General features: G+C 37.1%; 1 non-coding gene across 1 annotated transcript; it reads left to right on the top strand.

The window, feature by feature from the left end:
- The first annotated feature begins 1,151 nt into the window (after positions 1-1,151).
- LOC117274091 (small nucleolar RNA R71) lies at positions 1,152-1,255 on the top strand. The gene has a single exon (XR_004504167.1). It is a non-coding gene; the product is annotated as a small nucleolar RNA R71 (small nucleolar RNA).
- Positions 1,256-19,558: the final 18,303 nt, after the last annotated feature.

Below are 19,558 nucleotides of genomic sequence, written 5' to 3'. Positions count from 1 at the left end.
TCAACTATAATTTGGTAAGTGCTTTCTTCATATTGTGAGTTAAATACTTGGATTATATATGGATTTAGACATGAAAATTTGTAGAAATTTGTGATTTTGAAGAAAAACCTAGAATATGGTATTTTTGGATTTTAACCACGAATTTGGGCATGGAATTGAGAATAAATCATATATTTGAGTTCGTAATATTATGGGTAATGTTTATCTTTGAAAATTTTTGGAATCCGGGCACGTGGGCCCAAGAGTTGCTATATCGACTTTTCGAACGGAGTTGGGAATTTGTCTAAATTGATTTGTTATGAGTATTAGAGTACATTTTTATTGGTTTTCACATTATTTGACTAGTTTTGGAGAGGCGGGCATCGGTTTGTGGTGTTAGAGGGGCTTTGAAGCCGGTTATAGAACTTCGGAGCGAGGTAAGTCTCATGTTTAACTCTGTGAGGGGAAAATTAACCCTAGGTGTTGTATATTGATATGTGCTACTTGTTGTGGGGGATACGTACGCGCGAGGTGACGAGAGACCGTACGTAGCTACATTCATGTTATTGTCCGGGTAGGCTTAGGTTCACATCATGCTATAACTGTACTTTTGAGCAGTCTCTCGCCTATTAAATTTCTTTGTTTTACATTACTACTTGAGACTAGACTTGCTATTGTAGAGACTTCACGAGTTCATGATTAGTCACCGAATAATTTTACTCCTCTTACAACATGTTTTTGTGATATATATGTTTCATTGAAAGATTTTTGTTAAAGAAATTACAACTCACACGTTCATTCGTGAGTGGGGTCAAGGACCCGTCAAAGCTCCTTATTCTAATGGGATCGGGCCGTTCGCCTCGACAGGATTATGTACTTCTTATTCTAATGGGACCGGGTCGTTCGCCTCGGTAAGATTTATGTACAACACTCTCATGGGAGCGGGCCATTCGCCTCGACAGGATTTATGTACCACAACACATGTCGATCTTCTTCTTTCAACACTTTTTGAAGGCCACTGATGAGTATATTCAGATAACTCATCAAGAATTATGAATATCTCCTTTGGAGTCTTCTTCACAAAGGAGCCTCCAACTGCATTGCTCAATGTTCTACGTGAGGCCGGTGTCAACCCATCCCAAAAGTCCTGGAGTTGCATCCAGAGTTCAATTACATTATGTTGACACTTTCTAACAATCTCCTTAAACCCCTCCCATGCTTCAAACACAACCTCAGTATCTTTCTGGCAGAAGTTATGGATTTCTCTTCTAAACTTGCCCGTCTTAGCTAATGAGAGATATTTATCAAGAAATTTTATGGTCATCTCATCCATTACGTAAGCTTCGAAGCCACTGATTTGCATCATCGTTTAGTGTGAAGGCAATTGACCTTAAGTAAACTGCATACTGTGAGATACCATTGTATTGAAAGGTGTTTATAATCTCCTCGAAGTCCATTAGATGGTTGTTTGGATCTACGTTCATCTTCCCTCTGAAGACACAACAATTTTGAAGGGTTTGTAGCAACCCTTGCTTCAACTCGAAATTATTAGCTGCAATTGGAGGTGGTCTCACACTTGATAAACCTTGATTGTAGACCGGTCTAGCATAATCGTCAAGTGGTCTCCTAGGCATAGGAGCTATATTTTCGAACTGGTCTGCACCCAAAGGTTGATTCTGAGCAATTCTATGACCCCTCTCTTTTTCATAAATAATATGTGCATCTCTAATAGCTGCTTCCTCAGCATCCCGTGCAGCTTGTTCTCTTCCTTGGGCTGCTTCTCTCGTAGCCAAATCTACATTATTTTCATCGTTTCCAGCAATAAGTTCTTTAGTTGAGGACTGACCAACCTTTTCTAATGTCTCGGTGAGATTTCTATCCTTCCTCAATTATCGCAACTATTTTTCTATCTCAGGCTCATACGGTAGCACTTCCTTTGCAGAAGTTCTAGTCATGCACCACTCTGAACCTGTAACCTGCGCAAAGTCAAAGAACACCAAATGTAAAAAGGGAAAAATAAAAAGAAATATTCCTGAATTAAAACTACAGACTATTTCAAACACTATTGATTGCCAATCCCCGGCAACGATGCCAAAATTTGACGAGCGCAAAACACACACTTCAATTATGCTCACTAGTCAAAGATAGTATAGTATAATATCGTATCCACAGAGTTTAGAGTTAAATAGTATTTTCGTAGTTTCTAGATTGATTGTTATCTAGGAGAATAAACAATTGAGATTTATATGATTAATAACTAAAATTAACTAAGAATCTAAAGCTATTGACTAATGACTATCGAAAAAAGGAATAAGCAAAGGAGGTTATCAATGGGAGAAGATAGGTTTTGATAGGATAGGTTCAAGATAATTGTTCGGGATCTAACTCTAGATAATTCACTTCTAATGTTTAAGCAAGTCTCTTGAATTCACTCAATTATTAGTTCAGCAAAAACTCCTCCGCATGGGGCGACGCACCATGCGAGGTATTAGTGGGGAAATCTGGAGAGTTGATTTCTGACAGACAACAGGAAATTGTACATGCACGGCGCCCATGCGCTGCGGTAGTGTTGTTTTCTTAGAGTACGGAATTTTCCTTGCTTTTTGATATCCAAATGTGGTTCTCGACCTCCAAACACGATCCCGACTTAATCCCCTGGGCTTTTACTCAGTCTTCAAAGCTCCAAATTACTCATATTCATTCCATAACATCTACATAGCTTGGATTCACTCTTACAAGACATAAAACACATGATAAGTGCAAAATACTATTAATTAAAGCTCAAAATGAATAAAGTGTAGTAAATTAGAGTGCAATAAGCGACTAAAACACGAGATTATAGCCTACCATCAACCTCGCGATCACGGAGCTTTGGACCGTGATCGCGAAAAGTTAAATGGAAAATTGGACATGTGAATCGCGTTCACGGTGGAAACTTCGTGTTCGCGAAGAAGATATTTGTGTTGTCACTGAGCTGATTTCGGGAGCTTATATCTTATAATCTATAAGAAATTTTGAGTCTTGTAATCATAAAGGCAAACTGTTTGTCATTCGGCATCTTGTACAAAACCTTATGGCCATTATATTGAAGGCTGTCTGGAAAGAGTTGGGAAGGATTAATGGATTTTGTTCAACGTGATCGCGTGGACATGGCCGTAAATGCGAAGGGTAAAAAACCGTGCTGGAGATTTTTGGAATTTCGATCGCGATGTTGGTGACTGCGATCGTGAAGGAGGACCACTAATAGTGCATTAAAACATCAAATTTTGGAATTTTGAGTTTATTTTATTCACTTTTTGAGTTCTTGGAGCACAAGCAAGGCGATTTTGGAGGAGATAAACTCCCAAAACTTGAGGGTAAGTAATTTTATCTTTGTTTTGACTATATATTTTGTTTTTTCATAGATTATTACACCTAAATTAAGGATTTGAAGAAAAGAAATTTGGTATTTTTGTCTAAACTTTCAAAAAGTGAATATTGAGTTTTGAACAGCGATTCATAGTCGGATTTGAATGAATTAGTATGGTTAGACACGTAGTTTAATGGGTTGTCGGAATTTATAAGTTTTGTCGGGTTTCAAGGTGTGGGTCTAGGTTGACTCTTTGGTAGAGTATTTTATTAAAGATTTGACTTTTTTGTTTGGGTTTGTTTCCTTTGGTATTATTTGATGATTTTGAGTTGCCTTTGGCAAGTTTCGAGCCATTCGGAGGTCGATTCACGCAAGATGGCATTTTTATAGTATTGTTTGGCTTGCTCGACATTTGATTTGGATTGCTTGAGGTTAGAAACTTACTTAAACTTGGTTGAGGCACTAGTTTCCTGAGTTATTTGTGATAGCTACGTGCTATGGGTGCGCATATGTGTAGGGTTAGAGCCCATGTGCGAGCACCGGGTATTTATCCATGTTCGGGATAGTGCTTAGGCTATGACATGCCTTGAATATATTGTTAAGCTTATGCTATGATGTTTCTCATATTTGTAACTTTATTATGAACTATTTGAGTCATGTTTGAGGTTACATAGAGGTTAATATTCCAATTGAACTTGATAATTACTACTTTCGTGATGTAATTGTCTGATTTGAGCTATGATAGCACACTTTGGACATGCATATACCTTAACATGTCTCTTATACTAGTTCAGGAGTATGAAATTTGATGTTCATTTATCATGTACATGTATTCTTGTATATCTGCTTCTCTGTGTATTATGGTTTGGACTGGCAGCCCATGACCACGCCGGGCGATTTGTGATATTGAGCATATGACCACACCGGGCGGATTGTGATATTGAGCATGTGACCATGCCGGACGGATTGTAATATTGGCACGTGAGTTGTCCGTGCGGTATGTAAGTTGTCTGTATGGTTAATATTATTAGCACGTGAGTTGTCCCTGAAGCATGTGAGTTGTCCTTTCAGCATGTGAATATGGATCTATCCCCCTACGGTCACCCTATCATGTTACTCTCTACATGGTGTACACGCGAATTGTGAGAAACCGATGGGTTTCTAGTTGATGTGAGCTCTAGGAGAGCTGGTTACTGGTTTGGTTTGATTACTGAGATTTTGATGTGGGCCTAAGAGCCATGAGGAGATTTCTATTTGGATCGGGTTGCGCACCATAACAGATTGATATTGGTTATTGTATTTCATCTTTACTTGCAATTTCCTTGACTGTTTACCTCATTTACTTGCATATCTTCCTTATATGTTAGCTTGTTGATTGAGCAAAACACTTTGAAACATATTGTGAGCACTAAGGTGATTTTACCTGTGATTTCATGATTTGATCATATACTTGTTGAATTTATAAATTGCACAGGTGATAGCGAGTATCGTTTATAATTCTTGCTTCTATTACCTCACCAAGGTTAGTTATGATGCTTATTGAGTACATGGGGTCAGTTGTACTCATACTGCACTTCTACACCTTGTGTGCAGATCTTGGAGCTGAGATGCTGTGGATGACGGGAGCTGGCATTGAAGGCGTACCTGCGTTCCGGATAGGGTTACCACTTGTCCTTGGTAGCTTTAGACTTGAATTTCTAATTTTGTATATTTCGAAGATGTTATATTTATTTCATACCAGCTTTGTAAATCTAAGTCTTAGTGGCTCATGACTTGTACTACTAGTCCTTGGGTTATTGTATAAAGTTTTAGTTATTTCATTTATTGATCCCTTATTATTCTCAATTGAATTGTATTGACTACTAGTTGGCTTACCTAGCGGGTTGAGTTAGGTGCCATCACGACTAGTGGATTTTGGGTTGTAACAAGTTGGTATCAAAGGTCTAGATTCATAGTTTCTATGAGTCATGAGCAAGTGTCTAGTAGAGTCTTGCAGATTAGTATGATAACATCCATATCTATCTTCGAGTGGCTGCAGGGCATCTAGGATAAACTTCACATCTTTCTTTCCTTATCGCGCGTCATTGATTCAACTTGAAGCGCATCTCTTTGAATTCCTTCCACTGACTCGTATGTTATGTGAGCACTCAGTATCAACTGTGCCTCGATAGCTTGTGATGTCATGGATAAGGTGTGAGATGTGTTCTTTATGTTATGAAGGTGGAACAGTCTGGAGGACTTGTGGCCAGGTTCAGACCGCAGCTTGGGCTCGGTGGTTTCGGTTGTATGAGCATGTGCTTTTGGACTTGTAAGTCCGATAGTGTCCCTAGGAGTGGGATTTCTGGCTCGATGAGTGGTTGGATGGCTATATAATTAGTATAATGTGATTGCGGGTTGTGTTCAGATGACTTGGATGTGATGAGAAGAGTTTTTCTGGGATGTGAAAAGGACTATTGGGTGCTTGACTTCTGCTTTGATGTATTGTACAGTCCTGAGTTACGAGTGTGTTAGGCATCTTTTTGTTGTTCATTTATGGATTGAAGTGTATTCTTATATTTTGTTGATGAGTTCAGACTTGGGATGTTTAGTGATTGCATTGTGGTTGTGTCCATGAAAGGACATAGAGAGATGCAGTGTCAGGCTAAGCATGTGGGTTATCTCATGTGAGATGTTCTAAGGTTGCATGATTCTTATGATGTTTTTGTGGAGAGTTTCTTTCTACCGGTGGGTTACAAGCGTTGCAATTTGAGTTTGGATCGCTTGAGGATGTTTGCTTGACTATCACAAGAAGGAATGTAAGTTTAGCAGATGATTTAAGATATGTTATGATTAGTGCTGCATGAGTTCATGAAGCATTTGGCTGAATTACGGTGCTAGATCATGACAGTTATGGAGTAAAGGTATTTTGGGTTATAGGAAGTTTTGTCCTATGGATTTGAGCTAAGTGGGGGAGTCTTCTATCGATGATCAGCTTACATAGTTATGTGTTACGTTAGATTCATCCTGAGGCATATTTGTGGATCAGTTATGATTTGAAGAGGTTGGTTTTAAGGGTGACTTGAGCAAGAAAATTTCTGGATGCATGATGTATTACACTCTATAGATATATGGAAATCTTGGAATGATTCTGGTTTGTTATTCGTGGTGGATGTAATGTGCTAAGAAAAATGGGGTCACTCGGTTACGTTAACTTCCTTGGATGTTGGACTGCTAATAGAGCACCGATGGTTCGGCTCGTTTGAGTGGTGTAATTGAGATTAGAGAAAACTGGATGACTTTCGAGGTGGTTCTAACGGATTCAAGATTCATATATGGCATTTGAGGAATTTTTGTATTTGCAAAAGGCTAAGATCTGAGATTTGCATTGAAAGGTGCCGAGACTTACGGTAAATACGTATCATTTGAGGTTCTATATTTCAGTATCAGACAGGTTAAGAAAACGGCTTCAGATTCACATAAGGTCTCTTCAGAGTGGGTGTCTCGGTTGTGGTAATTTTGGGGTGCTTAAGAGGGAAATACAGTGGCTTATGGGCTTTAGGGCAATGTGGTTTCATGCTTAGATCTCTTGTGGTGAGCGTTGGGTTAAGGGTCATAGTGTACTGGCAAGAAGAAGTGTTAGCTTAAAGGTAATTCGGAAGGAACTCGAAGAAATAAGACAACTTGGTAGTAGTTTGGATGGGTATGGTAATGGTATGATCGATTCTCTTGGTTATTATGACGTGGTGAGGCTTTATTGGTGTTTTGTGGCAATACTCTTGGGTTTGACAACCTGCGTGACTTGGTTGAGTTAGAGGGAATAAGTTATGATGGCTTTGTTATGTACTAATAGGTTTCGAAGAGTTGTCAATGGTGTCAACCACGGCTTGGGACAGATGTCCTCTTCAGGCATGAGGAGTATGTTGCATGTTGTGATTTTCTCTTGGATGAAGGTCTAGTGGTAGGTTTCTGGATAATTGAGTAAGTGTCATACTTGTGATTCTAAATTAATAATCTGATTTTCGTGTTTTCATATGATGGCATGATGGATACGATGTGACGTGTGGGATTGAGGTTTGCATGTCCAAAATTGCAGTTCAACTTCGAAGGAAAAACTTGAGTTCAGGACAAGTACAGACGGTTTATGATGTTTAGAAGAATGCTGGCACTATTTGATATTTCCTTAGCAGAGTGCACATTTTAGAAGACGCCTTGTGCTTTGACTTACGGATGCTTCATTGGTATTGATGTACTCGTCTAGTTGATCGATTACTGATGTTCATATTTTGCTATGTGGCACAGAAGAAATATAGAAGTATTTCTCGTGAGTTACGTATGAGGGAGGTGTTAGTCACTCGAGTGATGGAGTTGGAATCGAATATGGTGATTCATGTATTCTAGGGATTTGGAGACTAGGAGAGTTCTCAGAGGCAGATTGTTCCTTGGTTGCGGCCGGTAAAGGTATGGTCAAGGTAGAAATCTAATAGTATGTGTTATGGTTAGATTATTGTGGACTCTTGGAGTGTTATTTATCTATTGTGGATGACCAGAGTTGATTTGGGGCCAATTGGTAGGTCTGATGAGGATGTGTATTCTACACCGGGTCGGATTTGTTTACTCAGCATAGCTATTGTGAAGCATATGTCATCGGTTAGAGTTGATCTTATTTGTGTCTATTGGGTTCCATGTATTGCTCTTTGATGTTGCAATGGGTTATGAGACTGTTGACGATTTACACACACGATGTGCTATGTTTGGGCCTTGTGGCGAAATTCAAGCGAGATAGTTCGTGGGGTGTTAAATAGTTAATAGCGCCTTGGTTATAGTCTTCCAGTTTGTGGTATATTGTGCTATCAGTTCCTCCATGATTATGGTCATGCACTTCGTATGATTGTTGTTAATCTCCGTATGGTTGTTGATTTTGAGCATTATGACTTGGGGTATTTCATGTGGATCAGTGTCTGGATTGGGTCACGCATTGCGGCGGAGTTATATTGGGATATGATCTTTTAGGTAAATTTTGTGCGTCTTAGTTCTCCATTGTGTGATGGGTTCATAGAATTGCGCTTGTGGTGGTACCTATTGAGCTTGTGGAATGGCCCCCTCGCTTGAATCTATTTCTATTTTTGGATATATTTGAGTTGTTTCTTATTGGTGCATGGATTGCATGGTATGTGGCTCTAGGTGATATTGGTGTGGCATGTCGGTCGAGCAGCTTGTACCGGATAAAATGAGGTTATTGAACCTGGAATAAGCACTACCGGGATTGAGTAAAGTAGGTTTGGAGATGTGATGATGTCACTGGTCAGCTTAGAATTTGGGTTGTGGTTGTTGTTGGGCGAGAGAGCTCCATGACTTGTTGATTTGATAGGTGGTTATGAGTCTCTGCGTGTTTCTTTCATCATTGGCAGTGTACGAAGAGTTAGAACAAGGTTTTATTTTATATAAGGTTTGTTACCGATACCGGATTCGTTATTGAGCAGCTATTGTGATAAAAAATTATTTCTATGAGTATCTGAGTTGTGTGGTATATCATGTGATTACATCTTGGTTTTAGGTTATGGCTTTGATACAAGCTTTTTCAGACTTATACATTGTATGAATGTGAGAATCAGGTCTTGTAATGGATTCCAAATGTTAGAAATTGTGTTCCAAGTTTTATGGACTAAGATTGAAGGAAGAATCTTCGGTTATGTTGTGTTGATGGACTTTTATAGATTAGATGATGTGGGATCACTCCCAGGTATGTGCACGGTGATTTGATGGCTTTGGAACGACTCTTGTTACGCTCGAGGACGAACGTACGTTTAAGTGGGGAGAATATAATGACCCGACCGGACGTTTTGAACATTGGCATTCCGTTAGATGGTTTGATGGCACTAGTTGAATCGTCGATTATGGTTTTAGGGTGATGCGGGATTTATTTGAAAGAATGATTCTCATTTTAGAAGCTTTAAGTTGGAAGAATTGACTAAGTTTTACTTTTGTGTATTTAACCCTAAATCAGAGTTTTGATGATCCTGTTAGGCCCGGATAGTGATTTTGGACTTGGGCGTATGCCCGAATTTGCATTTGGATGTTTCTAGATGGTTTTGGTGCTAATTGGCAAAAGTTGCAATTTGAAGGTTTTGAAAGTTCACAGGTTTGACCGGGAGTTGAATTTGATGATATCGGATTCAGATTGTTGTTCCGGGAGTTGGAATAGGCTCGTTATGTCATTTGGAACTTGTGTGCAAATTTTGAGGTCATTCCGAATTGATTTGATATAGTTCAGCACGAGTTTTGGAAGTTAAAAATTCAAAAGTTCATTAAATTTGATTTGAAATGCGGATTATGGTTTTGATGTTATTATATGTGATTTGAGGCCTCGAGTTGGTCCGTTTTATATTTTGGGACTTGTTGATATGTTCGGACGGGGTCCTGAGGGGCCTGGGTGAGTTTCGGGGTGGTTTCAGACCATTTTCAGGATCTTTTCAACTGCTGGTTTCTGGCTATAAGGGTATACATAGCTATTGCGAAGCTCTGGGCCGCGATCACGAAGAGTAAAATGGAAAATTAGACGTGTGAATCGTGTTCACAGAGGAAACTTTGCATTCGCGAATAAGAAATAACTGCTATCACTGAGCGGATTTCGGGAGCTTCTATCTTATAATCTATAAAGAATTTTGAGGTAAACCAAAAATGAAAGTTGTAGCTCTTTGTGTATAGTTTTCAGAAAAGTAAACTGTTTGTTATTTGAAGTTTAATACAAAATGATATGGTCATTATACTAAAACTATTTGGGAATAGTTGGGAAAAGTTAATGAAATTTATTCATCACGATTCGTGGACATGACCGCAATCGCGAAGGGTAAAAAACTGTACTAAGATTTTTGGAATAGCGATCGCAACATTGGTGACCGCGATCATGAAGAAGGACCACTAGCAGTGCATTAAAACATCAAATTTCAGGATTTTAAGTTTATTTTCTTCACTTTTTGAGTTCTTAGAGCACAAGTAAGGCGATTTTGGAAGAGATAAACAACCAAATCTTGAGGGTAAATAATTTTATTTTTATTTTGATTACATATTTTACTTTTCCATAGATTATTATATCTAAATTAAGGATTTGAAGAGAAGAAATTGGGGTTTTTTTTGTCTAAACTTCCCTAAAATGAATTATTGAGTTTTGAACATTGATTCAGAGTTGGATTTGGGTGAAATTAGTGTGGTTGAACTCATGGTTGAATGGGTTGTTGGAATTTGTGAGTTTTGTCAGGTTTTGAGATGCAAGCCCAGGTTGACTTTAAGTATTTGATTAAAGATTTGACCATTATCATTTGAGTTTGTTTCCCTTAGCATTATTTGATGATTTTGAGTTGATTTTGGCTAGTTTTGAGTCGTTCGAAGGTCGATTCGCACGGGATGGCATTTCTAAAGTAATTTTTGGCTTGCTTGACATTTGATTTTGGATTACTTCAGGTAAGTATCTTACCTAAACTTAGTTGAGGCAATAGTTGCCTGAATTATTTTTGATTTCTATGTGTTATGTGTTCGCATATGTGTTGGGGTTTGAGCCCATATGCAAGAACCGGGGTATTTATCCATGCTCGGGGTAGTGCTTAGGCTATGACATACCTTGAATCGATTATTAAGCTTTTGTGTTGTGATGTTTCTCATATTTGTAACTCTGTTGTGAACCATTTGAGCCATGTTTGAGGTTACATAAAGGTTAATCTCCTAATTGAACCTGATAATTACTACTTTTGTAATGTAATTATCTTATTTGAGCTATGATAACACACTTTGCACATGTATACACCTTAGCATGTCACTTATACCAGTCCAGTAGTACGGCATTTGATGTTTATTGATCATGTACATGTATTCTTGTATCTCTGCTTCTTTGTGTGTTATGGTTTGGATTGGTAGCTCATGATCACGCTGGGCGGTTTATGATATTGAGCTTGTGACCATGCCGGGCGGATTGTGATATTGATCATATAATCACGCCGAACGGGTTGTGATATTGGCACGTGAGTTGTCCGTGCGGTACGTGAGTTGTCCATGTGGTTGATATTATTAGCACGTGAGTCGTCCTACAACATGTGAGTTGTCCGTGCAATGAGTGGATACGGATCAATCCCCCTAGGGTCACCTTCTTATGTTTCTTTCTTGATGGTGAGAAACCGACGGGTTTCTGGTTGATGTGAGCTCTAGGAGAGCTGGTTACTGGTTTGGTTTGATTACTGAGATTCTGATGTAGGCCTGAGAGCCGTGAGGTGATTTCTATTTGGATCGGATTTTGCGCCGCAACAGATTGATATTGGTTATGCATTTCATCTTTACTTGCAATTTCCTTGATTGTTTACCTGATTTACTTGCATATCTTCCTTATATGCTGGTTTGTTGACTGAACGGAACATTTTGAAAAGAATTGTGAGAACCAAGGTGATTTTACCTGTGATATCCTGATTTGATCATATACATGTTCTATACTTATTGAATTTATGAATTGCATAGGTGATAGCGAGTATCATTTATAATTCTTGCTTCCATTACCTCACCGAGGTTAGTTATGATATTTATTGAATACATGGGATCGGTTTTACTCATACTGCACTTTTGCACCTCGTATGCAGATCTTGGAGCTGAAATATTGTGGATTACGGGAGCTGGCATTAAAGGCGTACCTGTATTCCGGATATGGCTACCACTTGTCCTTAGAAGCTTTAGACTTGAATTTCTGTTTTTGTACATTTCAAACAGATGTTGTATTTATTTCATACCAGTTTTGTAAATCTAAGTCTTAATGGCTCATTAGTTGTACTACTCGTCCTTGGGTAATTGTATAAAGTTTCAATTGTTTCATTTATTAATCCCTTATTATTCTCAATTGAATTGTGTTGACTATTAGTTAGCTTACCTAGCGGGTTAGGTTAGGTACCATCACAACTAGTGAATTTTGGATCGTGATAGTTACAAACGGTCACATCAATAAAATATTAATATCAACGAATAAGTTTGATCCAAAAAATTAATCAATCAATTAGATCATTTGACCAAATTCAAATTTTCTAAGCCAAAGGAAATTTAAAAAAAAATTCTCCATTTTCCATTTACACCACTTTTAAGCCAAAAAAGACCTAATAGTTCCTTAGATAAAGTTAGTTCTATAAATAAAAGGGACAGTTTTTATGTTAACCACATAACTCAGAATTACTCTTGCAGTTAAAATTCTTGTTATCTGGAGATGATATGGAGAGTATAGGTGGCAGATATCGACGGGATCTGAAATCCAACATATATCCACTGGTGAAAAGAAATATGTATGAGTTCAACCAATATAAATTAAAGATTTTTTATCCTATCAAATCGTTTAAAGAATAAATATAAGTAATTGTCTATTTAATAAGTAAAATTAGAAAATAAGCCAAATAACCTACAGCAATTAGTTTAATTATGATCACACATTTTTTTTACACTGTTGCGTATAAGTTAGATCCTACATAGCACCTAGAAGAAGAAATCCCTTGGCCCTTGGGGAAAATGCCTGACCCTCTTTCAGGTTGGTCAAGTTGATTGGACTCAATGGTCAAAAATATCACTAGACAAATATAGACTCCTTTTTCTTATCTTGTCTTCAAATTGTTTTACTTTTGTTGCACTTCTTTCCTTTCTGACCTACATACTTTCTCTTTTAGGATTGAAGGCTTTTCCCATATTTCTATACATGGATTATTGTGTACTTGTGAGGCCAGTGTTTGTCAAAAAAAAAAAAAGTTTTAAAAAGCTTTAAAAATAAGGAAGAAAGCAATACAAAAAAGGTTTACTTTTTGGTCGTAGTAGTCTTTATAAAAGAAAAGCATGTGAGCATATCTTTCCTAAAAGCATGTGAGCATATCTTTCCTATCTTTAATTCGATTAATATGGCTTTATCTATTGCATTGACTACTCCTTATAACCCTTGACATTGTAAATTTGATCAGCAAACTCCAACGACATTTTCTAATACTATAATGGGAAAGTGTACAAATACCCGATTTAGCGACACTTTTTAAGTTGTATCACAAGTTTAATTTTTTATATATATATATATATTTTGGCAATCTTACCCACTTCTGACACAACTTCAGATGCACGCAACAAGTAGCAAAATTCCCGTCTGAAGTTACAAAGTTTGTCCGAAGTTAGAAAGTCACAGTTATATATTGTGACTTCAAATAAAAACATCGTAAGTGCATGCAAAAATTTTGTTGCACCTCTGACATATACGTCTAAAGTATAATTTTAGTATGAAGTTCAGCCAATTTTTGCATGCACTTAAAACATTTTAGTTTGAAGTATAAAATTACACTTAAGACGTTTTAGTGTGAAGTGTAGCTAATTTTTTACATGCATTTAAAAGGTTTGAATTCGAAGTGCAAATTGCTTAGAAACAGAAACTTGTTCTTCCAAATTTCAACCATTCAACACACATTCCAATGCAAAAATCTACTCAAAATGAGCTCAAATTTAAAACACAACTTTAGATTATCGTAAAGAACAAACCCTAATTATCAATTTGTCAAAACAACAACAAATCTAACAAACTCATTTTGAAATTAAGAAGAAAAAAAAATGTAATAGCAAAGAAAGGAGCGCCACGGCAGCTCACAACCATAAAACGCCATTAAACCATCTGAAAACCTGCTTACAAACATCATGTGATCCTGCCTTCACCTCTTTTTTTTACCGCAACACTGAGAAAATGGAGGAGGAAAAGCAGAGAATAAGCAGCTTGTCTGAAGTTATTTATACTTTGGTTATCAGTTAAACTTTTTAAACAAAATAGGTACAAATTAAATGGAATCTGTTAGGATCGGGAACCCGGCTGGTGCGAAATTTAGCCAGATAACAGTATAATGACAATAATAAAGACAATTGAAGTTGATAACAACGGTAATTAAAGTAGATAAAAAAGACACAAATTTAACGTGGTTCAGTCAAAGTGACCTACGTCCACAAGCGGAGAGGAGCAATTTACTATAACAATAAAAGTACAAAAGAGAGTACAAAATTAGAGTAAACACTCTAATTAATCCCAAATACCCTAAGAGAATAACCTTACAAGATCACTCCAAAGAAAAGGTTCACACAAGTGCTTCCCAACACTAACTCTCATACAAAACACTCTTAATAAAGGAAGAAAGGAAGAAACAAGAATTGAAGACAAGTCTTGTTGGTGTGTCTAAAATGAACTAATGACCTTCCCTTTTATAGGAAAAAAAGTCTTGGCCTCTTAGGTATAATAGAAGAGATATAACTTGTGCAAATGATGTTCAACACACAATGCAATATTTTTAGGTCCCAAAGAATATTGCCAACGAAGTCTACACTTTACAAAGATGCTTATACTTATGTGAGATGGACTCCATTAGCCAAAATATTGGCCATAATTATAAATCTCCACCTTGGCCTAATTTTGGCTGATATAGTAAATTTTTTCCACAATGTCAAAATTTAATGCCATCAAAATCAGACAAGTTGTCTGATACCGAAACTAAGATCTATAACAGTGGATCCCAATAAAGTATACAACGAATCAGATCTGTGTGCTTTCATGATCACAAGAGCACCATGAGAAACTTTCAGAACTCTACATTCACCTGTGTACTTGCACCCAAGAGATTCTAGAGTGCCCAAAGAGATGAGATTTTTCTTCAAGTCAGGAACATGTCTAACATCAGTGAGAATTCTTACCACACCATCATGTATTTTGATTCGGACTGTACCTTTTTCAAAAACTTTGCAGGCAGCATTGTTGCCCATCAAGACAACTCCACCTCCAATAGATTCATATGTGGTAAATAAATACCGATTGTGACACATATGATAAGAACAACCCGAATCTAAAATCCACTCAATGTTAGATTTGAAACTATTATTAGTTGCTAAAAAAAATAGTTCCCTCAGTCTCATCAGCAGCTACACTTGCTTCAGCAGTGTCAGTATTTTTGTGCTCATTTTTCCTTTCTTTATGCTTTTCTTTATTTTTCAGCTTATAGCATTCGGAGATATTGTGACCTTTCTTATGACAATAGCGACACTCTAAATTATTGTATCTGGATATGGAGTCGAATTTTTCCCTAACAAACAAGCCAACCTCCGTTTGAGTTCAACTAGCTTCCCAGTAATATCACTATCTATCTGTTCTTTTGATTTTAAGATAGATTTAATATCCTTATAATAGATATTATCCTTTGCATAAAGCATAGTATCTCTTATATGCTTAAAAGGTGGGGGTAGAGAACAAAGCAGTAATACGGCTTGATCCTCATCTTTAATTTCAGCATCTATTTTATTCAAATCCATAAGAATGGAATCAAAGGTGTCAAGATGAGAGAGAATAGAGGTACCTTCACCCATACGAATTGTATAAAGCTTCTACTTCAGGTAAAGTCTATTTTCCACCGTCCTCTTCATATATAAGGTTTTCAATTTTTTTCACATGCCTTTAGTTGTGGTTTCTACAGAAACTTCACGTAAAACCTCATTTTAGAGATTTAAAATAATACCTGCTTTTGTTTTTTTGTCTATGATGGCAAACTCCTCGTCCGTCATTTTATCCGGCTTCTTCTCATTTTCTTGCAACGCCAAGTCTAAGCTATCCTGAATTAGGATAGCTTTCATCTTTAATTGCCACATTCCGAAGTTTGCATTTCGGTCAAATTTCTCAACATAGGTCTTTGTTAGAGTTATTTTTGGCTATTGAAACTAACCCGATTAGATCCGGCTCTGATACCAATTTGTTAGGATCGGGAACTCGAGTGGTGCGGAATTTAGCCAAATAACAGTATAATGACAATAACAAAGACAATTGAAGTTGATAACAACGGTAATTAAAGTAGATAAAGAAGACACAAATTTAACGTGGTTCAGTCAAAGTGACCTACGTCCACAAGCGGAGAGGAGCAATTTACTATAACAATAAGAGTACAAAAGAGAGTACAAAATTAGAGTAAACACTCTAATTAATCCCAAATACCCTAAGAGAATAACCTCACAAGATCACTCCAAAGAAATAGTTCACACAAGTGCTTCCGAATACTAACTCTCATACAAAACACTCTTAATAAAGGAAGAAAGGAAGAAACAAGAATTGAAGACAAGTCTTGTTGGTGTGTCTAAAATGAACTAATGACCTTCCCTTTTATAGGCAAAAAAGTCTTGGCCTCTTAGGTGTAAAAGAAGATATACAACTTGTGCAAATGATGTACAACACACAATGCAATATTTTTGGGTCCCAAAGAATATTGCCAACAAAGTCTACACTTTACAAAGATGCTTATGCTTATATGAGATAGACTCCATTAGCCAAAACATTTGTCATAATTATAGAATCGAATAAATAGGATGTCCCGTGAAATTTTTACATATCTAGCTCATACGCATTTGGGGCACCGACCTAGACTATTGAGGTCTTGCACGAATAGGTAGTGCTTGATTTAAAATATGCCCCTTTTTTCATGCAAAGTGACTCGTACTCTAAAATCAGGTAAGAGGTACTTACAAAAAGGATGACGGAAAAATAAACGGATGCCCGACATATATACGGACACCGTAAAAAACTATAAGCTAACAGAATAATTTCATCGGTCATAATAGGTTATAAGATCCTTTTTGCTATGTTGATTCATTTTCACCTATGTAGTTACTTTTTGTTAGTTTTAAAATAAATGATAATATATAGACTTTTTTTTTCATTATTAATTGTATAGGGTAAAACTGGTTTATATCAAATGACCGAATGATAGGGCGGCACGTGAATGGCGGAGGCAAGATTTTTACTAAGGGGGTTCAAAAAAGAAAAAAGTTAGCGGAGGCAGGATTTTTACTAAGGGGGTTAAAAAAAAAAAGTTAAAAAATTAGAAGAGATTGTGGCCAGTGAGAATTGAACTAGTGACCTTATAAAGGTTTTTAAAACCCTTGACAACTGAGCTATGCTTTCGGCCTATGTCTAGGGGATTCAAAACATAATATATAGAGGTAAAAATCAGATTTTGCATTATATACACAATTTAATTTTTCGGCGAAGGGGATTCGGGTTACCCCCTTCTGCCCCTGGCTAACGTATTAAGACATAATCTGACAATCGGGGAAATCATAAACCCTAGATCTTTTTAACTTTGATTCAACCTCATTCTTGTTAGTTGATAATCATTATTGTTATTTCTCTTAGTTAAGTAATTTTTGTTAATTCATAAATCAAATCTTGAACTCTCAAAGTTGACTGAGCTTATCATTAGTGATACTGAAAAGTTGTAGCAAATATGCTAGTTCTCTGTGGGATTTGACTCTACACTTTTGAACCAGATTATTTTTTTCAGCGACCGCTTAGTCCTTTTTATAAGGCGTAGTTGGGCGTGATCATGCTACATGGACTTTATTGATGCATGACCTAATCTTAAATGCCATAATTTTGTGTCTCCACTTTCTTTCAGAAAACTTGTTGCTGCTACTGTTAGATTCTCCCTCAGCAGGTATAAGCCATTGTTTTCTCTACAATTCCCATCACCTTGTCATTGTAGAGTCCGTGAAATACACAAAAATTAAGGTAAAATCCAACTGAGCAACATAGCTACCTAGTATGTTTTGACACTGATAACAGGTTAAATTTATAATATGGCACATGCAAAACATCCTCAATAGTCTTACTCCCTAGCACTATGAGTCTCATGTATGAGTTATTTCTGCTTTACTCCTTGTGGGTTGCACTCCATTAATATTATGATCTTTACTCCTAAGATTATTTAGAATATCCTTACAGTGAGTCACATGATGTGTTGTACCTGAGTCCATTATCCAAATATGATCATTAGCAGTTGCATTTGATAATAGAGTGATAATACATGTAGCATTTGTGGAACAATCACTTGTGGAGCATTTTGACAACAGATTCACTAGCTGCTTGTATTGATCCTCAATGAAGAAGTTTCCTTGTGTTGGCAACATAGGTGCTTGTTTCTCCTTACTGGTTGCATTGTTGCATTATTCACATAGGTTCTAGCCCTGCATTCTACGTCTTCTTCTTGCTTTTGATATCAAGTGGATACCCTATTATTCTATAGCAATTTTTCTTAAGATGTCCCTTATATCCACAGTAATCACAAATCAAACTTGGCTTCTTAGGTCTAAACTCATGACCTCATCCTGCCAACATTATGAGTGGCTTCTTTTGTGTGTCTGTAACCCCAAAGATCTTTGGCTTTTCTCTTGTGTGATTATTGCATAGGCTTCATTCACAATGACTACTGGTCTCTTAGCTAAAACATAACTTCGTATATTACCATAGCTTTCATTTAAGCTCATAAGAAATTGCAGCAAACGAATATTTTTCAAGTGTTCGATAGAAGGCCTCGACTCTTCACAGTCACAAAAAGCCAATGGAGCTTAGTACATCTAGTTCATCCCATAAGTCCTTCATTTTTGAGTAGTAACTAGTGGCAAAATTAGTTCCTTGCCTTAGAGTCACAATAGCAGTCCAAAGATGATAGATCCTCGTCAAATTCGATCTATCAAATCTCTCCTCAAAATCATTCCATACCTTTTTTGTATTTGATGCATACACGATACATGGCATCAATTCATTTGAGACAGTACTACCAATCTATGAGAGGACAATTGCGTTGTATTTCTCCCACTACTCCGCCAATTCACCTTTATACATTGCTCTTCACACAAGATCCATCAACAAATCCAAGTTTGCTCTTTCCCCAGAGTGTCAATTTTATTGCCCTGCTCCATAGTGCGTAAGTTTTTGGTCCTGTGAGCTTGAGCGGTATTAAGACAAGTCCTGGAGTATCTGAAACTTGCAAAAATAGTGGATGATTATGATCTAGCGAGTTGAATTCATTTTCCCACATGGCTATTCAAATAACTTCGTAGCTCTGAGCTTCACCGGAATCTCAATCGGAATCACAGATCTTACGATCGACGCTATGATACCCTGATAAAATTCAGCTAACAATCAGAGAAATAGAAGTGGAACTGAGATGAAGAATGAAGAGAAGAGGAAGACAATGATCATATATCCTGAAGCTAATGAAAGTTGTGTACAATCCTTTCTTTATAGCACAGACTCACTAACTAATTGATAGCTCAATGGCATATGTCAACTAGGGATGGCAAATGGGCGGGTAGAGCTGAATTTGGGTAGTTTAAGATGGGCTGAGTCGATAAATGGGTCATTTTTCAACCCAGCCCAAAGTGTACGTGGGCTAAGATGGGCTGGTT

Source organism: Nicotiana tomentosiformis, chromosome 9, assembly GCF_000390325.3.
Source record: "Nicotiana tomentosiformis chromosome 9, ASM39032v3, whole genome shotgun sequence".
Classification (NCBI taxonomy): domain Eukaryota; kingdom Viridiplantae; phylum Streptophyta; class Magnoliopsida; order Solanales; family Solanaceae; genus Nicotiana; species Nicotiana tomentosiformis.
This window is presented reverse-complemented; position numbering and strand designations above follow the sequence as displayed.